The following is a 27273-nucleotide window of genomic DNA, read 5'->3' on the forward strand; positions in this document are numbered from 1 at the left end:
TCCATAGAGCATCTCCCTCCAAGCAAGTACACAAGAGGGCAAAAAAGAGTGCCAGTAAGAAAGAATGCTAGCAAGGACATCACAGTTTTATAACCTAATTGCAGACATGACATCCCATCACTTTTGCCATATTCTATTCTTTAGAAGGAAATCACTAGACCAATCCCACACTCAAAGGAATAGGGAATTACACAAGCGTATGAATAGTAGGACGCAGGGATCACTGGAGGTGCATCTTAGAAGTCTGCCTCTCAGTCCTCAGATCCTGGTACTATAAAATGCTTAATGTGTTGAGTGAATTAACCTTTTCCCAAGCACCCTCATAACAGGTAGCATACATTTGTAAGAGGGCTGGCCAAGGGTGAGAATTCAGTTTGAGACTATCAAACAATAACTTGCTACTCAGGGATTCTTTTATCCCATGTTCCTGGTGTCATTAATGATGTGCTTTTATGAAATAATATTTAGTGAAAAGGTAAAATCGTTTTATGTTTATGAAACTAGAAATTCTATTTAAGAAAATCAGAATATGTGCAGCATATAATTTAATAGGAATTCAAGAAATAGTCTAATAGCAAGCTACATTTGGAGATAATTCAAGTTTCCCAGTCATTGCCAACACACATGTCATTTTATGACCTGGATAGACATAATGATATTTCAAAATCTGTGGGATTAAAGTATAGTTAAATTTGAAATCTACTATAAAATAATCTTTCCTTACAAAAATAAGCTCCTAATAGATTGGAATAAATATCAGATCATGGGTTTTGATTTTTTTTTTTTTGCATAGTTTAAATGTTGAAGCAATTTAATCTTTAGAAGAGAACTAAGGAACCTCATCCAAGACTCATAACATGTTAGGTATTAGAAATGAATTTTCCTATCTTAACTTTTTACAGATGAAGAAATGGGTACCCAGTGATGTGCCCAAGTTTGCTGGTAGCAGAGCCAATGCCAGATCCCAGGCCTACTGATTCCATTCAGTGCATTGTACCATGCCACATTGCCAATAATAAATCATACTGGAACCACTTAGGGAATCTTTAAAAATACTTATGCCTGTCCCATCCCCAGACATTTTGAGTTAATTGGTATGAGGTGGAACTTGATCCACCTCATTTTTTAAAAGCTTCAAGTTTGGGAACTGTTCCATAAGGAATTAGTGTGCTTTAGGCACTTGAAACTGGAGTGAAATCAATAGTATAGACTTCCATCCATTCTGATTCCTTAATTATATATTTGGCTAGGTTTTATCTGGGCAGTAAGAGAAGTCTTTATATTGAGAAATAGCCAAGAGTTCTGCTAAACAAAGGCTTTCTTAATAAAGCTGTTTCTTTTCACTCACTAGTATATATTTTGTAAATGAGATAGCCTGTGATAAAATTCTTCTTAATCATGAATAGGAGAACAGTTTTTTGACACTGATCAGGCAAGGAGAAAGTCTTCTGCCATCTGTGTTGTGGCATGCTCTGCTGTTGTTTTAACTAGAAAAAAATTCTAATTACTGTTAAACAGATTGTTTATGAGGTTGTCTTTAATGTTTTAGAGCAAGTGTATAAATATCAAGAGGCAAAGAAATGGTTCCAGATTTAAAACACAAAAGACTTCCTTTGAAGTAAGTTAGTCAGGATTTGACACACTGCGTAGTTTAATAATACATTTCTGTGTATGTCCTTCGTATTGCATGTTGTAAGGAATGTGAAATTTGCAGTCTGATTATAATCACTCTGTGGGGCTATCATGTACTCTTTGCTACAATGCTGACCAAACGTAACTAGAAAATACTAATTCATGCTGGATAAATGACATTTGTTTCAAAATATCACTTTTTTTACACAAGATCTTTCCTTCATAATGACAGGTATGAGAATATGGAGTAGAAGAGTTAAGAATAGGAGATTGTGATCAGATTGAAACATTTAAGAATTTTAGGTCTTTTATTGAAGTTGTGTCAGGGTGTTGGCAAGAGGCTGTATGTATATTTGGGTTGCTAGAGTAGAGGTTAAAGGGGATATATTAGCTTTCTATTGCTACCATAGTGAATCACTACAAATTTAGTGGTTTAAACAACAGAAATGTATTATCTTACAGTTCTGTAGGTCGGTAGGACAACACCGGGATCCCACTGGGCTAAAATCAAGATTTCAGCAGGGTAGTGCTCCTTTCTGGAGGCTGTAGGGCAGGTTTCTTTTCCTTGCAGTGGGAGTTTACATGCTAGCTGCCTTGCTGGCTGTCAGATGAGCACCCTTCCCAGCTCCTAGAGACCACCCTCATTCCTCGGCTTGTGGCCTGCCTTCCTCTACTTTCAAAGCCAGCAACAGCAGGTCAGATCTCTTTCACACTTCTACTATCTCCTCCTCTTTCTTCAGTCTCATCTCTCTGACCCACCTTCTGTCTCTCTCTCCAACTTCAAAGGACTCATGTGATTAGATTAGACCCACTTGGATAATTCAGGATAATCTCACCATCTCAATGTCCTTAACCTTAATTATAACTGGAAGTCCTTTTTGCCAAGTAAGGAAAGCTTGGCTGGGGGTGGGAGAGGAAAGGGCAAAGACATCTTTGGAGGACCACTATTCTGCCTGTCAGAAGGGACTAGGTCACTGAAATCAAGGAAGCCAAGTAACAGTATTAACATAGCTGTTGAAAGTCTTCATTTATCCAAAAAATAATTTTTGAATTATTTGTGCTAGGCATCGCAATAGGCACTGGGCTTATTGTGGTGAATGGACAAGACATGACACAGTCCCTGCCCTTATGTATATAGCAGTCTACTTACAAAAACAAGCAAAACAGATATAGCAGTGTTTTATAAAGGATTCTTCACGTATTTCATAGTTACATAAAGTCTTTGAAAGCAGGTACTAGTGTTCTTTGTTTTGGTCCTTTCCTCACCCTACTACTACAATAGTGTTTTACATGCTCAACAGGTATTGTTCACAGAGGCTTTCTTTGTTTTTCCTTTGCATTGTTAGGTACTTGATTTGTCTCTCTTTTCTACTATTTTCTACTACTCCAAAAGAAGAGGGGAGTTTTGAGTTCAGCAATCCAGACTCAGATGATAATGTAAGATTTAATCAGATACCTACTGAAGAATTTTTTAAAAGGCGTTAAGTATTATCTTATACTTCATTTTCCTTTTCTTAGTAAAAGCACTAAAGTGCTAAAGGCAGCTTTACAAATGTAATCATTGTATTAAGTGGCAAACTTTTGCTTCTGGCCCCCTCATCCCGGATTCAACAGCCAGAAAGTAGTTATTTACCCAATTTTTAAAAAAACCAGCAGTTGCTCTAAACCAGTATTCATCAATAGATAGTGAAGAATTGACAACCCAGAAGCACATTAAAGTAAACTTTTCAATATGGCTTTTTTTGTGGATGGGTAGACTTTTAAAATAACAAAAAAAGATGTACTATCTGTTATTTACTACTCTTAGAGCTCTCTTCCTCATATACAGTTCCCTGTTTTGCTCCCACTATGTGCTGGGTGTCAGTTTACTCTTTATGGAAAACCACAGGATTCTTATCAGTTGTTCAAAGACTTCTGATGACAGTTATTTTTAATTTTTTCAATGATGGTCAAGGTTACAATTCTGTGTAATGTAGTTTCCGGAAGCAGCAGAGGGGAGCTTTAGTAAATAGTGATGGGTTGGAGTAAGTGTATGTGAGATTTATGGATAATATACCCAGGCAGTAATTTCAAAGGAGACCATCACAGAACTTTTTATCAGAACTATTGGTAAGTGGCTAAATATATTTGTTACACAAGTCTGAGCTACAGAGTGTAAGTATCACATGGGGTCTTAGGATACTTTCTAAATTGCAATACATACCAAGCTCTCTATCCAAAATTCCTTCATGATTCTTTGGCAGTTTAACATTATTTATAGATAATTTCTTATCAACATGACTCTCCAAACAAATAGCCTAAATATATTTATATAAGATTTCATTCCTGGTCAAAGAAATTTTGGAGTGGTGGATGGAAAATTCATTTGACTTGCCTATATAAAGATGGCTATTATATTACATTGGGTGATATTAACTTGAGTAAAGGAAGATGATAGCTAGTTTTATTTTATTGAGGTAATTTAATGTACTAGATAATATTGATTTCTGTGGACTTTTTTTTTGATGCCTCAGTGTCTAGGAATGTGTATCCTGTTGGATTTAGTTCATATGTTAAAATTTTTATTAAATAGAAACTTTTGAAGACAGCTGGAAATATAACAGTGAATCGTGCAATAATAAAAATGACTGGGGTTCTCTTGATTATTTTACAAAGAGAGGGAAAAAATCCTCCATGGTTTTCGACATTAAAATATAAGAGTGACTTAAATGTATGCAGTGCCATGATAGATGAAATTTACTGGCTTTCTGAAGGCTTTTGACAGGTCCATTGCATCTTTAGAAGTCAGGTTTGAATGATTAAAGTAGACTTTGTTTAGTACATTGAACATCTACTGAGAAGATTACAGGGAGGAATAAGCATACAGATTTACAGTAGGCATTGTTTTAATGGATGTCAAAACTTAACTGGCCTTACTGAACCATCATAGTAACTGCACACAAATGGCTTCAGTTAGCAAGGGTATGATTCTAGGTGTAAGTCATATATTTTTCCAAAGGTGTTTCTGGGGAAAATAAAGCTAAATTCTTAAAGCAGGTCATTTCACTTCTAGTTAAATGTAATATTAGAAAAACAAAGGCCTAAGGCAAAAACTGTTCCTCATAGAGGTTTTTGTTTTCAATTTGAAATTAGCGTGATTGCAGATTGGCTTTTTAAAAAAATCCCTGTTTCTTTTCAATAAAGTATAACAATGTGAAATTGTTGCTAAATTTACTAGCACAACTGAGAACAATTATATCCTTAAAAACAAGTAATCAGGGCTTCCCTGGTGGCGCAGTGGTTGAGAGTCCGCCTGCCAATGCAGGGGACACGGGTTCGTGCCCCAGTCCGGGAAGATCCCACATGCCGTGGAGCGGCTGGGCCCGTGAGCCATGGCCGCTGAGCCTGCGGGTCCGGAGCCTGTGCTCCGCAACGGGAGAGGCCACAACAGTGAGAAGCCCGCGTACCGCAAAAAAATAAAATAAAATATGTGCAGGGACACCATATTGTTTAAATAGATTTTTCTGTTTGCTGTTTAAACTCCTCTTAAGAACTTAATATATTGCATAAAATATATGCTTAAATTTGGAAAATGCTATATGCCTTAAAGGATAGCATTTCTGTCACATTGTTTAGGTAATTATGATTGATTCTCTTTGATACAGATTCTAGTTAACTGAGTAAGTTATCCCGTATTTCAGAAGGAGAAAGCCAGCCAATCAGTGTTTTATTTACATAGATTCTGAAAATGATGTTAGGATTAGAAGTTATTACAAATGAGTGGATGACTTTCTTGTATGCTTTAGAATGAGCACACCTCTTTAAATATGGTATTTGACAGTATGATTACATCACTGATATTTCTAGTGGCTAAACCAGGGTGGTTGTTCTTATGATGATGACAGTCTTTGAATTTAAACCTGCAAGTTTTAAATTGGAAAGTGCAGATCTTTCTATGGTGGCTGCTCTGATCACTGTACATAACTTATATTCTTGTATCTTCAAGGCTCTCTTTGTAAATAAGATACAAATAAGACAAACAGTGTTTTCCTAGCCCTGTGAAAGGGGAAAAAAGTACTATTGTGATTTATAGGAAAATTTCTCACCACAATTCCTGGCTCACAGCTCCCAAAACCCTTGGAATTTCGTGAGCAATAAGAGTGGGATAATATTTGGTCTCCTGTCCTCAGTTCCTGAAAACGCTTCAGGGAAGGTGACTTTTGGTTCTCACCCAAGGATGGAGACTGGTTGCCAGTAGAACCAACCATGTGATTAGAGGGTTGGAACTTTCAGTCTCACCCCTGACCTCCAGGGAGAGGGGCTGGAGGTTGAATCAGTCACCAATGGCCAATGATTTAATCAAGCATGCCTATGTAATGAAACCTCCATAAAAACCCAAAAGGAGAGAGTTCAGAGAGCTTCCAAGTTGGTGAACATGTGGAGATTTAGAGGGAGTGGTGAGCTCAGAGAGAGCATGGAAGGTCTACTCCCTTTCCCCATACCTTGCGCTACTCATCCTTTCCATCTGAATGTTTATCTGTATCCTTCATCATATCCTTTTATAATAAACTGGCAATCCAGTAAGTAAAGTGTTTCTTTGAGTTCAGTGAGCCATCCTAGCAAATTAATCAAACCTGAGGAAGGGGTTGTGTGAACCTCTGATTTATAGCCAGTCAGTCAGAAGTACAGGTAACAACCTGGACTTGATTGGCCTCCGAAGTAGAGGGCCATCTTGTGGGACTGAGCCCACCTGTGGAATTTTATTCTGTTTCCAGGTAGATAGTCAGAATTGAGTTGAATTCTTGGATGCCTTGCTGGTCCTGAGAATTGGTCTCAGAACACCAGAAGAGTTTATATATATATATATATATATATATATATATTTTTTTTTTTTTTTAATTTCCTTCTTCCCTTTTCCTGAACAGGAAAAAAAGAGTGTGGGGTTTTGGTTGTTTTTTAGGGGTTTGATGGCAGCCTACTTCCTTATTATATTTAGAAGGCTAGGAAGGTGAACTTTGTGACTTCAGTTGAGTATACTTTAGAGTCTGAGACTATTAAGTAGCAACTACAAGTAGTTGTGCTTGTGTGTCTGTTGTCAACATCAGTTTTACCTTCCAGTGTTGAAATCAGCATTCCAAAATTGCAAAATTGAGGAAGGATGGAGTTTAGCTTCTTCTGAGAAGCTGTTCTTTGGTTGACTCCAAGTCAGGCACTTTGTTTTCCATATTATTTAATTTAAGCCTCACAGTTAGCCTACATGGTATGTCCACATTTCACAAATAGAGAAAATTTATCCAGGGTAACACAGCTAGTAGTGGCACAGTTAGAATTTGAACTTTTGTTTTCTGGCCTAAAAATCTACACGCTTGTCCACTAGACTATATTGCTTCTCCTAAGATTAGAAAAGTAATGCAAATTATTAGAAAATCTTTCTAAACTTTTAAGCCTCTGGGAGGGAAACTAATAATTAGATAAGACTGAGATTATCTCAACCTTATATAGTGTTTTCTTCAACCTCAAGGGGCTTCACTTTTGGAAAACCTATTTTACACATGTTATATGAAAGAACCGCCAGCATAATACTCATTAATGCTAATCATATGACTGGGTCTCCAATTGATGTCTCAGGAAGGATTCTCTAATGATATTAATGATAATAGCTTTCTTGAAAATAAAAATCATCTATAAATCAAACAACACATGCCTGCAGTGGTGTTAGCAGTAAAAATATTCATCTCAAAAATTCAAGACATTTGCAGTAACTTTTTAATAGTCTAATTAAACTCTTAGAAAAATGATTCGTAGTATAACATTTGCAGACAAAGTGTTGTATAGCTGCAAATAATGCTTTAAACTATTTTGTCAATAAGCTCATTTTATGGTAGATCAGTAAATTCCATTTGCACAATGATTGAAACGTCTTTATCTTAATGGTATTTTACCCTTGTAGTAATGTCATACTGTCAGAATTAACAACTATATGTAGAATTGCTGTGTTTTCCTTAACATTTTTGTTATGTTAGTGGTCTTATTGTACACTTAATGTAAGTTTATATATAGGCAAGTCGCTAGTTATTTAGTATTTATTTCTAGCGTATTAAAATTCTCAATAAATATAGAAAACATATCAAGTATGATAAAACTGCATGGAAAATTGTTTCAATATATATATTCTCAGCTCTAGGATTCTTACATCAGAAATTATGTCAGTACTAAACCTAACTTAAAAGGTATAGTTGGTCTACTTTTCTTTTCTGGCTCTTAACTAATAAACAGTGATTTTCATTTTGTATCTTGTTTTTAGAATGGGCAGCCCAACACAACTATGCTGGTGAAGTTAGGTGCTGAAAGTACTATATATACCTATAGTAGTACACCATATGTAAAAAGTATGATTCTTACCACTAGAAGTAAAAGACTACAACATTAGCCAAATATATTTTAAGCTTTTTTTTTTTGCAGGATGGTAGGGAAGGGTTAGACTATTTAGTTCTCTCGAGGACTTGGCATAATGCAGAGTAAACCCTGAGTTATGCGAATGCCTGCAGTACACTAGGCATCCCTACATCAGCTCTCATGGAATTCCCTGTCTTCTTAGTCAGGATTTATGTTCTTTACCACAGAGTTTAGCACTTAATTATATATGGTCTTATATTCTAAATAATTTGTTTGTTAATGATGATTATAAGGTTTTAAGGGGCAGTTGTTGTGCCTCTTGTTTTTACATCCCAGTGCCTAATAAATGTTCAATAAATACTTATTGATCAGGTCATCATATATGAAGCATAATATTATTTTGTGGAGTAGTGAAGGTTTTGAAACTTGGGTAGACATTAGGTTGAAAGTGTGTATGGCTTCCTGTGAAGTATGTTTAAATTTTGAACTGTGACTTACATTTTTAATTATTAAAGACTCTTTCTCTCACTTTTTAAAAATTTAGTATGATTATTTTGTATGTGCCTGGCATTGATCGAAACACTTTACATACATTAACTCATTTAATCCTACCCTATGAAGTAGTTAGTCTTTAAACCCATATGGTATATGAGGAAACTGAGATGTAAGCAAGTTAAATAACTTTCTTAGAGACACAGTTAATAAGTGATAGAGCCAAGATTCAAACTGAGAAGGAACAGTTAAAAGCCTACATCCTTAACTATGCTGTACAGCTTCCCAGTATTATATATGTGAATTTTCAGATTTTGTCTAACTTATGGTTCTAAATTCATCAAGTTTCAGCCTCCTACACACACACACACACACACACACACAGACACACAGACACACACACTATTTCAATTCCTCATTATTAGGGAGAGTAATTAGACTATCTTGTGGTCATGGCATTTTCTATCACTAACATGCTTATCGTTAGGTGAGTTGGATAAGGCTGTGTCTTTTGTTCCAAACTATTGACATTTTAGAACCATTCCATGAGTAATAAACATGATTTTGGCAAAGTTCCAAACACTGCTGTTGTTAGAAGTGTCATGCTAGATAGAATTCTGAGTACTGTATTAAGGTAGACATTGCAAATAGAGTATTTTTGCAAATATCTCATAAACCTCCTGGTCTGTATAAGCCTTGCCTATCTCACAAATGTACAAATGCAGAAGATGGGAAAATCTGAGGCAATAATATGGTCAATCGGTCACTGTTTAAATGTAGCATTTTTACTTTTTTGTCTGTAGTGTTTATTGCAAAACAGCATAGGAACAATGGGTCTTCAGAGTAAAGCTAAATTGCCAGCAGGAAAGTTTATACTAAAATAAATCCCGACTCCTTAGTGAAAATCAAAATATGGCTATATAGAAACATTATAAGGACTTCATGTTCATGCATATTCCTAATCTGTAAATCAGGACTCTTAATATAGATTTCTGTCTATGGCCGGAGTAAGCCTGCTAACTAATTAGTATTTTCTCGAGTAGATTTCAGTAGACAAATATATATATATAATTTTTATTTTATAAATATATACATAAATATATATACATATATATCAATACATACATACACATACATGTATAAAATTATTGCCTACTTAAGTCAATGGTGACTAACTGTTTAAATATAATTTGAGTCATTGGACCCTGTGTGAGTAAGAAATAAATTTGTTTTGCTAAGTCACTAAGAGTGTAGGGAATATTTGTTACTGTCCCAGGCCTTGAATATCCTGACTAAGCTAATTCATATGCTCTATACTAAGGGTATCCAATTAATCATTAATCATTAATCATCCAATTAATCATCACCCTATTTATATAAAATGATACTTTGGAGAGAGAACACAGAATTAGTGAAGCCCTATAACACACCAAGTCACTAGTCATTGACTGCTCATTGTAGAGTTGCTGCTAGAGTAAGTATGTCAGTGGAAGCTTTTGAAAACACAACATTCACTAGAATGAACTCTTAGATAATCAAATCAGGGGAGTCATCAATTTATTTTTTACATGACAGTAAAAAAAAAACCAGGGTAATCTTTTTTAAGCAAACGCTTTGGGCCAAACATAAGCCCTGCAAGAAGCATTCTTCCACAAAGAATGTAGGAGGCAGAAAATAAAAGTTAGAGACAAAATTAATAAAGTAAAAACAAAAGTACAAAAGAGAGTATCAACAAAATCAGTACTTCTAATAAAAGTGATAACCCTCTGGAGGACTAATGAAGAAAAAAAGAAAAAGGCATAAATTTCCAACTTCAAGAATGAGAAGGGGACATCTTAGCAGGTCCTACAGACATTAAAAAAGATAATAAGGGAATTTAAAAAGTAACTTTATGCTAGAAGATGTGAAAATTTAGATGAAATGGACAAATTCCTAGAAAAAAGCAGTTTGCTAAAACTTTACAGAAAATTAAAAATTTGAATAGTTCCATATTAGTGAAATTGAGTCTGTAATTTGGAACTTTTCCACAAAGAAATTTTTAGGTCCAGGTGGCTTCACAAATAAATACATTTTTCCAAGAAATTTTCAGAAAAAATAACATCAATATTACTAAAACTCTTTCAGAGAATAAGAAGAGAATATTTCCCAACCCGTTTTGAGGCTTGCATAACCTTAGTATCAACACCTGATAAAGACATCATAAGAAAGGAAAATTTCAAGTCCACTTCTCTTGGGAACATGGGTGAACAAATTCTAAAAATATTAGCAAATCAAATCTAGATAGATAGATAAAGAAATAGATGTCATGACCAAGTTGAATTTACTATAGGAGCGTAAGTTTGTTATAACATTCAGAACTCAATGAATGTAACTGACTAAATTAATAGAAGAAGAGAGAGAATTACATCATCTCAATTGGTTTTATCAAATAATATTTGATAAAATTTACCCACTTATGATTTTTTAAAATGCTTATAGCAAACTGTTCCTTCCTTAATCTGATAGGGTGTTTTATTCGCCTCCCCGGCAAACCTCCAGCAAGTATCACATATAGTGGCAAAACGTTGAAGGCATTTATCTTGCAATCAGGAATAAAACAAAGATCCCTGCCATAACCACGTGTATCGCCATTATATTGGAGATCCTAGACCTGAGCTATCCAGTACCATATTTGGCAATTTAAATTTTAATTAGTTAAAATTATAGATCATCAGTCACACTGGCCACCTGTCAGGTTCTCAGTAGGCACATGTGACTAGTGGCTACTATATACCACAAATATAAAACACTTCATTATCACAGAAAGTTCTATTGGATAGTGCTGACCTAGAGAGTGCAGTAAGGGAGGAAGCATAATGATTAGAAAGAGAAAAATAAAACTGCAGTTATTTACAGATGACATGATTGTTACAAAGAAAATTGGAAAGAATCTATAAACTGATAGAATTAAAAAGTAAATTTTAATATTGCAAGGTTGCCAGATACATGATTGGTATACAAAATCAATTTTAGGCCTGTATACTAACAATAAACGAAAAGTAAAAATTTTTAAATAACACCATATTAGTACACGAAAACATCAAATACACAAAATTAATCGAACAGAAGGCCTCTATACAGAAAAATTTAAGACATTATTAGGAAAAATTAAGACAAAAAAATAGGAGAAGATATCAGTTCATGGATCGAAAGAGTCAGTGTTGTGTGATTTCAGTTCTCCTCACATAGATTCAGTGTAGTCTCAGCAAAATCCCTGAAGATTTGTTTGTTAGGTTTTGAAATTGGCAAGCTAATTCTTAAATTATAAAAATGCAAAGGGCCAAGATAGTCTTGAAGAATAACAAAACTGGAGTATTTTTACTACAGGATATCAAGACCTTTTATAAAGCTACAATAGTAAAGACAGCATGGTTCTGGCACAAGAAAAGACAAATAAGCCAATGAAACAAAATGGAGCCAACGGATGCACACATATATAGTGACTTGATTTATATCAGAGATAACATTGCAGTGCAGAGAGAAAGGGACATTCTTTTCAATAAATTGTACTAGATCAATTAGATACCCATGTGGGGGGAAATAAGATGAATCTTGACCTCAAATCATATAAAGAAATCAAAAGATAAATTATAGATATGCAAAGTAAAACAATAAAGCTTCTGGAAGAAAACATTATCTTTGTGACCCTGAAGTAGGCAAAGAGTCTTAAAACTGAATACATATAGCATTAACAATAAAAGGAAAAAATGATACATTGAACTGCATTAAAATTAAGAAAGTCTGTTCATTAAAAGACGCCATTAAGAATGAAAAGGCAAGCCACAGAGTGGGAAAGGGTATTAGCAATTTGCATTACATATACCTGATTAAAAGACTGACGATACCAAATGTTGGTGAGATTATGTTGCATCTGCAACACATTTTCCAGAGTTGGTGGGAATATAAATTGCTTTAACCACTCTGGTTAATACCTTTAAAAATTGTTTTTTACGAAAGCTTAACTTACTCATACTCAAAATCACATAACCTTACAATTTCACTCGTAGGTGTATACCCAATAGAAATGCTAATATGTTCACTAAAACACATGTATAAGAGTGTTCATAGAGCAGTATTCACATAGCCAAAAACTGGAAACAGTCTAGGTGTTGAACAACAACAAACTGGATAACTAAATAGTGGTATATTTGTACAATGGAATACTATACAACAATGAGAAGAAATGAAGTATTGCAGTACACAACTATGTGGATGAATCTCAGAGACATAATGATCTGTGGAAAAATCCAGTCACAAGAGTATACATTTTATATCATTCCAGTTATATAAAGTTTAAAAACAGGAAAAAATGATTTATTGTGCTAGAAGACAGGAGAGTTGTTACTTTAGGAAGAAGCGTTTTGACAGGGGAATAACATGAGGCAATCTTCTCTGTAGCTGGTTAAGGAAGTTCTGTTCTACTGATAGTTTGCTATAAACATTTAATAAACTCATGACTGGATAAATCTTATTAAATGCTTTTATTTGATAAAATCTATTGAGATGATATGGTTTTTCTCTCTTTTTTCTGTTAATTTGAATTCCGAGTATTAAACCAACCTTGTGTTCTTATAGCATATTTCTTGATCTGGAGATGGTTACATGGGTGCATTCACTTTATGAAAATTAATCAATGTGTATTACATTGTGATTAGAAGCTTATTTTAAAAGTTTAATATTTTAAAAATTAAAAGTATATTTGGAGTGATGGCCAAAGTTTTCATGTTGTTTATAGCACAAGAAGAGACAAAGAAAAATTTACATTTCCATGGAAGATTATCCTTTTCAGTCATGCTTGAGTTAAATGTACTGTCTAGAAGAACTATATTTTATGAGGTAGTTTAGCAATTAACACTTGCCCCTGTGAAGTCAGCTACAAATGAAGTGAAGCTTTTTAAGTTGCAGCAAAAACAATGGTATAATAATTAAATGAAACTTTTTAGTGGTAAGAACTGACTTCTCAATTTTACTTCACCTTTCCTAGTTGTTCTTTTTTCAGATATTAGGTAAAAGTCAATCCAGGGTAATGATCTCTGAGAGAAGAGAAATGAGGTGATCCTACAGTGTTTCCAAGCCACAGTGCAGAGAGAGGGAACCTTAACAGCCCAGGAATCTCATAGGATTGAGTTTGGGGTTCAGCTATGTGTCAAGGAAGCTAAAATTTTGAGGGTAAAATATTGCAAAGGAGAGGCCTGCAGAAATGTAGAGTTCCAGAGACCTATAGAGGGCCCCTTCAAGTCTTTGGCTAAATATCAATCTGTGCATACATGTGAAATAACCACGAAACACCAGGAAAAGAACCACTGGAAAGAGTAGGAAGAAGAATCCTCAGAGATTACAGAGAGTAAGGTGGCCCTACCAGCCAGAGTGGAAAGACCTCTAATAGACAGGCATTGGGTAAAGTTGTAAGGGTATTGCCCTAGACTAGAAGCTACTCTGGCCCTACCTAACAAAGTTTAAAAGTAAGCCTTGAAATGATCAAACTATATCCAAGTAACTTAACTACACACAGGACAAAGCTCAAAAACACTTAAAAGAATGCAAAAAAAATCCATACCATGTAATGTAGCAATCCCATTTCTGGGTATTTATCCAAAATCATTGAAATCAGGATCTTGAAGAGATATTTACACTTCTATGTTAATTGAAGCATTATTCAATAGCCAAGAGGTGGAAGCAACCAAATGTTCATCAGTAGATGAATGAATAAAGAAAATGGTGGTATATACATACAGTGGGATATTACTCAGCCTTAAAAAAGAAGGAATTCTGTCATGCAACAACATGGGAGAACCTTGAGGACGTTATGCTAAGTGAGATAAGCCAGTCACAGAAGGACAAATACTGCATGATTCCACTTGTGTGAGGTATCTAAAATAGTCAAACTCATAGAAGCAGAAAGTAGAATAGTGGTTGCCAGGGGCAGGAGGGAAGAGGAAATGGGGAGTTGCTGTTCAATGGGTATAAATTTCAGTTATGAAAGATAAAAAAGTTCTAGAGATCACCTGTACAACATTGAGCTTGTAGTTAACAGTACAGTACTGTACACTTAAAAATTTGTTGAGGGTAATAATTAAATAAATTGCACAAATTCATTTGTTCATTCATTTTGCTATAAATACTGTTTTCTGCTTTTTAAAAATATGCTACATATCCATATAGTGAAGCACAAAAGATAAATATATCCATAACAAATCTGAAAAAAAATATCCAATACCCAACAATACAAAATAATGTCTTGTAGCCTAAAAAATTTACCAGACATGCAAAGAAGCAGGAAAGTATGACCCATAACTGGGACAAAATCAACCAATAAGAAGAGAGAAAGAAATGACACATATGATTGAATTAGCAGGAAAGGATATTAAAACAGCAATTATAAGTATACTCCATATGTTCAGGAAGGTAGAGGGAAACATGAACATGCCAAGAAGAGACATGGAAGTTATTTTTAAAAAGAGAAACCCAAATAGAACTTCTAGAGATGAAAAATACAATATCTGAAATGAAAAATATAGCAGATTACAGGAGAACAGGATTAGTTAAAACCCAAAGACATAGATAGCAATAGCAATTATCTAAAATGAAACACCAAGAGAAAAATATACTTGGGGGGAAATAAAAGAAGAAAAATGACAGTACCCATGAGCTATGGGACAATATCAAGCAGTTTAACGTAAGTGTAACAAGTTTCAGAAGGAGATAGGGAGACAGAAAGACTGTTTCAAGAAATAATGGGCAAATATTTACCAAGTTTGTTGAAAACTATAAACCCAAAGATTGTAGAAGTTCACAAATCTCTAAGCAGAAGAACCAGGCACAAAAATTGTTGAAACTAATAACAAAAATCGTGAAAAAAGTCCTTAAAAACAGCCGGGGGTGGGGGGTGGGGATCACCTTAAATAACAGACAAGCAAGTATATAAAAATTACTGCAGGCTTCTTGTCAGAAACGAAACATGCCAGAAGTGGCATCCTTAACGTGCTGGAAATAAAAATTTTAAAAACAAACAAAAAACCTCACTCAACCTAGAACTCTGTACCTGACAAAAAAGATTTTACCAAAATGAAGGCAAAATAAAGACTTTTGGGGATAAACAAAGCTTAGAGAATTTGTCACCAACACACCTGCACTGTAAGAAATGTTAAAAGTAGTTCTTCAGGAAGAAAGAAAATGATATCAAATAGAAATTTACATCTATAAAAAAATGAGGGGCACTGTAAAGAGTAAACATGTAGGTGGATATAAAAGCCTTTTCCCCCTCATTTAAGAAATTTTTTTCTTAAAGATAATTGTTTAAATCAAGAGTAACAATATATTGTGGTATTTACAATGTAAGTGGAAGAAAAAAAGAGGTATGGCTGAGAAGTCAGTGGTAGAGAAAATGGAATCATAAAGAATACTCAGAAAATGGCAGGAAAAAAAGAAAAGCAAGGCCCACTGGCCTTTAAAGCCAAATGGTCTGAGGGCTCATCTTCCTGGTACAGGACCCCAGGCCTGGGGATCCCAACATGGGCCTCTCAGGAGACCAGAGGGCTGTGGGAAGCAGAGTCTCCACTCTTAAAGAGTGTACACAAAAATCTCACACACTCCGGTACCCAAGGCAGAAGTAATTTTAAAGGAGCCTGGGTCAGACCCAGGTGCTGATCTTGAAGAGTTTCCCACAGAGGCAGGAGGCAGCTGGAGCTCACCCTAAGGACATAGACACTGGCGGCTGCCATTTTTGGAAGCGTGTTCTACCACAGGGACACTGGTGCTAATGAGCACCATTTTGTAATCCTCTCTCTAGCTTATTAGGCTCAAGACCTAGCCCCATCCCTGCTCACCAGCCTGTAGGTACCAGTACTGGGACACCTCAAGCCAAGCAACTAGCTGAGCACAGCCACGCCCACCAGCAGGCAGGCTGCCTTAAGATCCCCTGAGCCCAGAGCTGCCCCTGACATGGCCCTGTACACCAGAGGGCCCAGGACCTGGCCCCACAGACCAGTGCACAGGCAGTAGACCCAGGACCCCCAAAGCCCTGTAGCCAGAGACCCCAGGACCCAGCTCTGCCCACCAGTGGGCAGGCATAGCCCCAGAACCCCCTTGGCCCTGGCCCTGCCCACCAGTGGGTAGATACCAGCCCCAGGACCACTGAAGCCTGCTGTGGCAGGACCCAGCCTACCTACCAGTAGGCCAACACCAGCTCTGAGATACTTTGGGCCCCTCAGCCAGCTGCTCCAGGATCCAGCCCCCCTCACTAGCAGGCGAACACAAGCTTCAGGACACCCCGGATCCCATAGCCAGCTGTGTCAGGAACTGGCCTGCAGTCCAACACCAGTTTTGGGACCCCTGGGCCCTGCAGCCAGAGACCCTAGGACCCAGCTCTGCTGGCCAGTGGGCCGGCACTATCCCCAAGACCCAGGTTCACCCACTGGTGGGCAGGTGCCAGCCCTGGGATCTCCTGGACCCCAACTCTGCCCACCAGCAGGGTGACACTGGCCCCAGGACCACTGCCCTACAGTCTGCCTTGTCAGAACCCTGCCAACACATCAGGAGGCTGGCACCAACTCTGAGAGACCTCCTAGGTCCCAGCCCTGCCCACCAGCAGGCCAACTCCAGTTTTGGGACACCTTGGGCCCCTTAGCCAGCAGCTCAAGGATACAGCCCCACCCACAAGCAAACTGACACCAGTGTTGGGAACCCTAGGGCCCTGCTCCACTCACCACTGAGCTGGCACTAGCCCAGGGACACCCAGGCCCCAGCCCAGTGTTCAGACACCAGCTCTGAGATACCTTGGACCAACCGGCCCAAGATCCAGCCTCACTCACCAGCAGGCCAGCATGAGCTCTGAGACACCCTGGAATCTGCAACCACCCACCCAGGAACCTGGCTCTGCCTACCAGTGAGCCAGCACTGACCCTCAGGCACCCTGGAAAACAGCTTCCTTGTGACCCAGCCCTGCCAACCAGCAGCCAGCAGCCTCTGTTCAAGGCAGGACCTGGCAGCCAACCAGACCAGGGGCCAGCCATGCATACCAGACTGCCCACAGTAGTCAGCCCGTTACAACAGAAGGACCCACGTAGCCCACATAGGGGGCACGCCTAGAGCATATAGCCCTGGTGACCAGAGGGGAGTATGCTGCTGGGATGCATAGGACATCTCCTAAAAAGACCACTTCTCCAAGATTGGGAAACATAACCAACCTACCAGATACATAGAAATAAAAACAGAAAATTAGGCAAAATGAGGCAACAGAGGAAGAGGAACATGTTCCAAATGAAGGACAAGATAAAACCCCAGAAGAAGAACTAAGTGAAGTGGAGATAGGCAGTGTACCCAATGAAGAATTGAAGGTAATGATCATAAAGATGACCAATAAACTCAGGAGAAGAATGTACGAACAGAGTGAGGAGTTAGAAGTTTTTAACAAAGAGTTAGAAGGTATAAAGAGAAGGATGAAGAACGCAATAACTGAAAAAGTACATTAGAAGGAATCAACAGTAGATTAAATGATGCAGAGGAATAGGTCAGCAAACTGGAAGAAGGAGTAGTGGAAATCACTGAAGCTGAACAGAAAAAGAATAAAAAGAAATGAGGAGAGTTTAAGAGACCTCTGAAATAACATCAAATGTACTAACATTTGCATTATAGGGGTCCCACAAGAAGAGAGAGAAAAAGGGGCAGAGAATATAAAGACATAACAGCTGGAAACTTCCCTAACCTGGGAAAGGAAACAGACATCCATGCCTAGGAAGCACAGAGTTGATCCAAACAGGATCAACCTAAAGAGGACCACACCAAGGCACATTATAATTTAAATGGTAAAATTTAAAGAGAGAATATTAAAAGCAGCAAGGAAAAAACAAGTCTTGTACAAGGGAACTCCTATAAGGCTATCAGCTGACTTTTCAGCAGAAACTCTACATACCAGAAGGAGTGGCACAACATATTTAAAGTGATGAAAGGGAGAAACCTACAGCCAAGAATACTCTACTCAAGAAGGCTTTCATTCAGATTTAATGGAGAGATCAGAAATTTTACAGACAAAGCAAAAGCTAAAAGAATTCAGCACCACCAAACCAACTTGTTAAAGGGGCTTCTCTAAGCAAAAAAGAAAAGGCCACAACTAGAAAGTTGAAAGGTAAAAGCTCATCAGTAAAAGCAAATACATGGTGAAGATAGTAAATCAACCACATACAAAGCTAGTAGGAAGGATAAAAGACAAAAGTAGTAAATGTATATCTGCAATAAGTAGTTAAGGATACACAAAACAAAGAGATGTAAAATACGTCAAAAATAGTAATTGTGCGGGGAGGGGAGTAAAAATGCAGAGTTGTCTAAATACCTTTGAATTTAAGAGATTAGCAACTAAAATAATCACATAGATAGCTATATATAAACCTCATGGTAACCAAACACCAAAAATCCATGATAGATAACACACACACACAAATAAAGAAAAGAATCCAAATATAATACTAAAGAGAGTCATCAAATTACAAGGGAAGAGAACAAAAGAAGAAGAAAAGAACTACAGAAACAACCCCAAAACAATTTACAAAATGGCAATAAGTACATATATATCTATCAATAATTACTTTAAATGTAAATGAACTAAATGCTCCAATCAAAAGACGTAGACTGGCTGAATGAATTCAAAAACAAGGTCCAACTAGATGCTGCTTCCAGGAGACTCATCTCAGTTCTAAATACAAACACAGGTTCACAGTGAAGGGATGGAAGGTGATACTGTAAGTAAATGGCAGGCAAAAGAAAGTGAATGTAGCCATACTCATATCAGACACCATAGACTTCAAGCCATAAAAGGTAACAGGAGACAAAGATGGGCATAATATAATGATAAAGGGAATAATCCATAAAGAAGACACCTAACATTGGAGCACCAAAATATATAAAGCAATTATTAACAAACCAAAAGGGAGAAATTGACAGTAAGGCAATAGTAGGGGACTATAACACCCCACTTACATCAATAGATAGCTCATCCAGACAGAATGTCAATAAGGAAACACTGGCCTAAATGACACATTAACAAAATAGAGGACAAAAATCATATGACCATCTCAGTAGATGCAGAAAAAGCATTTGACAGGATTCAACACCCATTTATTATATATATCTTTATATATGCTTATGAGCTTTTCCCATTTAGGATATATATGTGTTTCATTTTTTCATATATACCTTTGGATGGAGTAAAACAGAATATTGTCTGAGTGATCATAGTTCCCTTTTATTTGCAGGAAAATAACGTATTTCTAATTATTTAAGCTAGAGGACAACTTCCTGTATGTAGGTAGTATGTTGATGGGTCAAGACAATAGTATCAGTCTGGTAGAATATGGTTGAATATAGTCATTAGCAGCTCTGGACTGATCCAGCTGTAATATTCTAAATAATCAGTGATATTTCTAAGTAACAGCACCTTAAATGAAATACATAATATTATGTTATATTACAAAATGTTTTTCCAGGAAAACAGATCTTGATTTGTCACTTGGTACAATGGGGTTTGTGTAACTACATGAATTCTCTTTGTGTGTGCGTGTGTGTGTGTGTATACGTACACTCATGTGCCCATTTTCCTTCCTTCCTCCTAGGTTTATTTGTAGTGAAAATAGAAATTGCTGTACTTGTATTTTATTCTGCCATTTGTCTTAAAGATTTCAAATACTTAAAAAAAAAAATTGAAGCATTGCTCTCTAAATGTTTTTAATTGTTGCAGAGCTTGGGATCCTTTGCACTTCCCAAACTAGCTACTTCTCCTTACAGGGAAAAAATAACTCCATGTTTAGGCTAGCAAAGTAGAATTTGGGGTGGGAATTATATCCATAGAAATGTATTCACATGTATTCCAAGAATAATTAGACCATTATATGGAAAGAAAACAAAACAAAACAAAAACCCAGTATTGTCCTAGGCACTTCAGGAGGGGGAAAAAAATCCATTTACATATGGTTTCTCTCCTTAAGGAGTTTATTTTCTGATATAAATGCAACAGTGAGGGCATATAAAATTCATCCCAAGAGAGTTAAAAGCTTTAGGTTAGTCTAAAATCATAGACTAATTGTTAGCGTTTCTGTTTGAGTAGAGGATGTACTATTTGGGGAGGCGGAGCAGACAGTAAGGAATGAGGCAGAGAATATACAAACGAGTAATAATTTCCTAATAACGTAAAGAAATAATTTATTTGGCATTATTAAATATTGTAGAATATCCATATTTAGGTATTTTAGGGTAATTTCTCATTTTCCTGGAAAGGCTGAAGGAAGTTATACTGGCTTAGAATTTGATGAGTCACCTTAAGGGGTTCCTTATAGAAAAGGAGTTCCTTATGTTCAAGTTGGGCATATTTAACTTTAGGGTACTCTATAACCTCCAAGAGTTTTAATTTCTAAAATATATGAAAAACCTGTAAAAGATTCCATATGACCCCCCAAAATCTTGAAACCACTGAATTCCTATGACCTCTGTAGTTACTTCTTATGACTAAAGTGGAGAATGAGAAATAAAAGTTTCATGGACTTTAAGTTTGTTTTTAGCTTATAAACAAAGTCCCTTTGTTTGATTTTTGCATTCAGACTGTAAATTTACACCAAGAAACTGCTAGAAGAATTTAGTTTTCAGTCAAGAAGTAGACATCAATAACTTGCTTGAACACCCTTCCCCTTCCTTTCTCCAGGCTATAGTAAAGAGGTGGAAAACATTGGTGCCATGTCTTCAAATTTAGTGTATAATGTTAAGCTTCTTTTAAAATTCACTCTGCTTCCCAGAGATGGAGTTTTAGCACTAACAAAAAAGAATGCTCTCTATCCTTATAAATGTGCATCACAGAGAAGCTCGATTTATAACTCAGATTCCTATTGGATTGTTTGGAGGCCATAGCTGCTTTGTTTTCGGCTTTATAGAGACGGGAAGATTTGTGTGTCGTCTTAATTTCTTATTCCTTAATCAATACTTGCTACATTTTGAAACCTAAAGCTTATGAGATGTGGGATAATACTTTAAATTCTGTTTTAAAGGAGCAATTTTTTAAAAACATGAAGCAGTGTATGGGCTATATGATGGGGCTTGTTGCAGGAACAATGTATGTATATATATATGAAGTATACATGATATACACCTACATATGTGGAGGAAAAGATTTTGATTTGGGAAGAAAAAGAGAAATAATTTTATATTTGCCAAATATTTGTAATTCAAGTTTCACCTTTGTAAATAATTCTAGTGCCAAGATCTGAGACTGTTTATTTAAATGTCACTGAAAACTTCGTTTCAACCCTTAGTAAATGTATAGAAATGTATTTCTACACATTAAAAAATTCTATTTTGAATACATTTTATTTATACTTCACTCACCTTATTTATTTAGGTAAGTGGAATTTCTGTGTAATTTACATTCATCTCAAATTTTAAAACCCACAGTGTATCTATACCCCTTGCTTAGCATGCAGAAGGGTCTTAAGTATGAGTTAAATGAAAGTTCCTACAGTGCTGAAGTTAATTTAATTTGGTAACCTTCCTATTTGCTTAGAAAATTGTATATCTGGGAAACCTTAGCTTAAATCTTATTTAATTCACATTTATTGCTGATAAAATTTATGTTCCTTACCCATATATCATTCTGTGGAAAGGCAGATTGTATTGTTTCATTCATTCATTCATTCATTTATAGCTGCACTGGGTCTTCGTTGCTGCGCGTGTGGACCTTCTCCAGTTTTGGAGAACAGGGGCCACTCCTCGTTGCAGTGCGTGGGCTTCTCGTTGCGGTGGCTTCTCTAGTTGCAGAGCACGGGCTCTAGGCGCGTGGGCTTCAGTAGTTGTGGCACACGGGCTTCAGTAGTTGTGGCATGTGGGCTTCAGTAGTTGTGGCACACGGACTTAGTTGCTCTGCAGCATATGGGATCTTCCCGGACCAGGGCTCAAACCCATGCCCCCTGCATTGGCAGGCAGATTCATAGCCACTGCACCACCAGGGAAGCCCTGTACTGTTTCTTGATTGCTGTTCTTATCAACTTTTCTGAGATGATAAAAATTACAGAAGCTTAGAGAAAGGTGTTCTTTTCAGGGGACACGTGCTTCTCTTTTTTTGAGATTGCTTATTTGAGAAAATGTTATAATAGATGTTTAACAAATATGTGTTGATTAAATGGACTGATACAGATAGAGAGATGAAGATTACTCTTTATTGACTTAAAAAGAGAAACACCACTTCATCCATAGACATTTTCCTTTGTTTGCCTACTATGTGGTAGGAACCAAATTGTTCAATTAATCTTACAACTACTTTATGAAGAAGAAGTTATTATCTCAGCTTTACAGATGAGAAAATTGAGATTTGGAAAGCTTACCTAACTAGTCCAGCATTGTCTAGCTTACCAGTATTCAAATTTAGGCCTATCAGGCTCAAAATTTCAGAATTTTTCCAAAATATACTATCTCTTTTTGCTTATTTGACCTATTTTATTAGTTTCTTCTCTATTTTCATAACATTGATTGCTCAATAAACCAATGGCGATGCATTTATTCTTGACTAATTTTACAAGTTGTTTTATAAGTCAGATTTATTGAAGTATAATTTACATACAGTAAAATGCACCCCTTTTAAATATGTATTTATTTATTTATTTATCTGTGGCTGCTCCGCGTGCTTCTTAGTTGCGGCATGCGGTGTGCAGACTCTTAGTTGCAGCATGCATGTGGGATCTTGTTCCCTGACCAGGGGTCGAACCTGGGCCCCCTGCATTGGGAGCACAGAGTCTTACCCACTGGACCACCAGGGAAGTCCCTAAAATGCACCCCTTTTAAAGTGTACAGTTAGATGAGTTGACAGATGTATATACTCATGTATATATAACAATCAAAATCTAGAACATTTCCATTACCCCCCAAAAGTCCCTCATGCCCCTTTATAGTCATTCCCTTTCTGCCACTACTGATCTTTTATCCCTATAACTTTTTCTTTCCAGAATGTCATATAAATTGAATCATATTAAGTAACCTTTTGTGTCTGGCTTCTTACTCTTAGCAAATGCTTTTAAGGTTCATCCATGTTGCTGCTGATATCAGGTATCAGTTTATTGCTGAGTTGTATTCCTTTGTATAGATGAACCATAGTTTATTTGCCCAGTCATCAGCTGAACATTTGGTTTGTTTCCAGTTTGGGATTATTGTGAATAAACTGCTATACATTCATGTTTATAACCTTTTTAGTTTTAGAATATCTGGGTTAATATGGCATTATCTTGAGGACATGGCATTCTGTTGAGTGACTAGTTCATGGATTCCTTAGTCTTAAATAATCTAAAATATGAGCCCTCTATTAGAAATTAGGAATGAAGGAACTTGTTGACTATTTTCAATGAAAATTTGGAGGGTAGTATGTGAGTGACATTTGGGGCATACTTTTTTTGTTGTTTAATTTAGCATGCTGTAGTAGTAGAAAGATAAATAATACAAAGTGGAGTACAGTGAAAATGTAGTGTAATGGCAAACACTGGACTAAGAGTTTAAAAATTGGATTCTAGTCATTTAATCTGGTTTCAATCTCCAGTTTTATCTCGTATTAGACTTCTAACACTTTGTGACTTTGAGCAAATTAGTAACATCTCTGCAAGAAAAATGGGGCTAACATTTCCACATTTTTAAGTATATACATTATCTCATTTAGTCCTAAAGATCACCATATGAGGTATCAATGAGGTATATAGTACTAGTCGTATTTTACTGGTGAGTAAACTGTGATTCACAGAAGTGAAGCAACTGGCAATGGTGGTTGAATCAACATTTGACTCCTTACAGTTTCCTTCTGGAAAATGGAGATAATACTTTGTAGTTAATGAGAATCAAATGTGATTATATTAAGACTCAAAACTGCTAGTCTCTTGCTTTCCCTGCCACCCCCTTTTAAAATTGAAGTATAGTTGATTTACAGTGTTGTGTTTCTGGTGTACAGCAAGGTGATTCACTTATACATATGTATAGATTCTTTTCCATTATGGTTTATTACAGGATATTGAATATCTGTGCTATACAGTAGGACTTTGTTGTTTATTTATTTTATATATAGTAGTTTGTATGTACTCCTTCCCTTTTTATAAAGGTCCCCCTTTCCTTGTCTCCTGCCCAGCTATTCTGTTATTTATTAAGAGAATTTAAAACATGGGAGCTAACCTTACCATGTTTTTCCTTTTAATTGCAAAAGATTATACAATGTCAGCGGGCTGGTATATTAGATTTTTCTTTTTATCATAAACATTAGAAAAACACTAAGTTGACTAGCAAATAGAATTTCACCATATAGTCTAACAACCTGACAGATTGTTCTCACATGATTCCTGTTAGCATATTCTCCAATCATTTTTTCCAATGTGATGCTTTCTGCATTGCTTTGTGCAGTAGCTCAAAACTGCATTCTACTACTTCTGTGTCAACAGTCAACCCAGTAATTACTCATATTTGAAAATCAGCTTGGGCACTGATTTCTTCCACATACAGCTTCTTCTGCATGGCCAAGACTCTTATCTTTATGCTCTGTGATTGTTTAAAATTACTGTAAGCAAGCAACTTGATGAACCTTTCCCCTTCTGTCATTCCTGTTTTGCAGGATTGCACCAATCTTGATAAAAACTTTTTATCAGCAGCTATTCTGTAGAACCTCTTAGGATAGTTCTACCGATTTGTGCTGTAAAGTCCTCCTATGCATGAGCCATGAAGAGTAAACACATCATTAGGTTTTCTTTCTCTTGGCTTTCTTAATGAGGGGAGAAATCTTACACAGCTGAAGAAGCCTGGGATTCCTTTCTGAACTGATATATTTACATAGCATATGCTTAGTTTGACACTTGCTTAGAAGAAGCAGAGAGCTTTTTTAGTTAAGTACTGTATAATACTTCAAAGAACATTTTAGCTACACTGTAGCTGTTCAGCTTTTCTGGATACAAACCTGCTCTCTGGTCTTTAAAAAACATTCCTATCCTAGTTCTTTATATTATTGCTTTCGGTGCTGGAGAGAATTAAGCTGAATACATTTGGAAGCTCTTTTCAGAAACAAATTTTAGTTTCAGAAACTGCTGCATAATGCTAGTTTAAGATGTCTGCACAAACCAAGGGCAACTCATTCTGCTCTTACCTAGTTGGTGAGAAAATGAATAGTGATTTGGAGCCAGATAATATGCTGTTGTGGTCTGATATAAAGAACCTACACTTGGAAGCCAGATAAATCTAGCTTTAAATCCCATTATGTGGTTGCTAACAATTTTTCTTCAGCAGAGTTAAATTTTCTTCAGCACTGTTTCCTCAACTGTATGGTAGTGATAACAAGAGCTCCTTCTTAGCGTTTGATTTCAGTAACTGAAAGTATGTATAGCACCTGGCAGATGGTAAGATACTCTAAATATTTCCTTTCCCTGTCATCTTTCCCCTACACCCTCAAAAAAAGAATAACTTCCTTTATCACTCAAATGTGACTTCTTGTTGTTGTTGTTAACCTTAATATGTCTCCTGAGGGTTTGAGATAGATGAAGATAGCAGAGTTGACCTACTCATGGAGTGCTGGTAATGATTTTCAGCACAAACTCTGCACTATGGGAAGACTAGGCTAGTTTGAAAATGTACATGGCTGTAAACACTGTGACTAGATACAGACCTACCGCGTGACTAACGCACATTCCAATTTAATATTTATGGAGTACCTACTACAGTGGATATGGATAAGACATTCTACTGAGAGATGTGCTCGTTTGCCCTTCTGTCTTTCCTCTTCTTTCTAGACTACAACACAGACATGATGGCTGAAGCTTCAGTAAATTTCTGGGCCATAGTGTGATGTAGAAAGATAGAAAGTGCCCAGGTCCTTGACCATGTAGCTGTGTATTAGCTCTAGACTGCCTAATTCTGGGTGTCTTTTGCATTAGTGAAAAATGTCAATGGGTGGAACATATAAGGGTTTGTTTCTGGTGTCTGTTACTAGCAGCAGAACCTAATCCAAACTGATTCAGATAGCAGTCTGGATACAGGCATCTGACTCCTTCTAAACCCACCTCTAGTCACCACTAAAATATCTAAAAATAGTACACCAGCACTTAAACATAGAAGAGGCATGTTCATATACCTGAAATATAGAAATGTCAAGAAATTTCTATTAGGAATAACCTAGATATTCCCACTGAAAGCAACTAGAGCTCTTTGAAGAATGGCTGTTTCAGGTCTTTGGTAGAAAGTGTACATGAGGAACCTGGGATACCTTTTCATAGAAGAAAGCTCTCAGAAACTACTTGGGTTGTGTCAAAAGGACTTAAGAATCAACTTGAAGAGATTTGCACTGGCTAAAGATGGGATAATTTGAGCATCAAGAAGTAGTAACTCAGGGCTTCCCTGGTGGCGCAGTGGTTGAGAGTCCACCTGCCGATGCAGGGGACACGGGTTCGTGCCCCGGTCCGGGAAGATCCCACATGCCGCGGAGCGGCTGGGCCCGTGAGCCATGGCCGCTGAGCCTGCGGGTCCAGAGCCTGTGCTCCGCAACGGGAGAGGCCACAATAGTGAGAGGCGCGCGTACCGCAAAAAAAAAAAAAAAAAAAAAGAAGTAGTAACTCAGGGTATATGCCCAGTAGTGGGATTGCTGGGTCATATGGTAGTTCTATTTTTAGTTTTTTAAGGAACCTCCATACTGTTCTCCATAGTGGCTGTATCAATTTACATTCCCACCAACAGTGCAAGAGGGTTCCCTTTTCT

The 27273-nt window shown here is 36.8% G+C and overlaps 1 protein-coding gene across 9 annotated transcripts in view; it reads left to right on the forward strand.

Annotated features, from left to right (window-relative positions):
• GLCE (glucuronic acid epimerase) overlaps positions 1-27273 on the forward strand; it is a 118416-nt gene that overhangs the window by 56170 nt on the left and 34973 nt on the right. The window contains exon 1 of one of the 9 annotated variants that reach the window (XM_007120401.4): positions 2307-2327. The exons of the other annotated variants lie outside the window; for them this stretch is intronic. The gene's annotated coding sequence lies outside the window, so the exon portion shown is untranslated. Of the gene's footprint in view, positions 1-2306; positions 2328-27273 lie in introns of those variants that run through there. 9 annotated transcript variants of the gene reach the window in all.

This window comes from Physeter macrocephalus, chromosome 11 (assembly GCF_002837175.3).
Source record: "Physeter macrocephalus isolate SW-GA chromosome 11, ASM283717v5, whole genome shotgun sequence".
In the NCBI taxonomy this organism is placed as follows: domain Eukaryota; kingdom Metazoa; phylum Chordata; class Mammalia; order Artiodactyla; family Physeteridae; genus Physeter; species Physeter macrocephalus.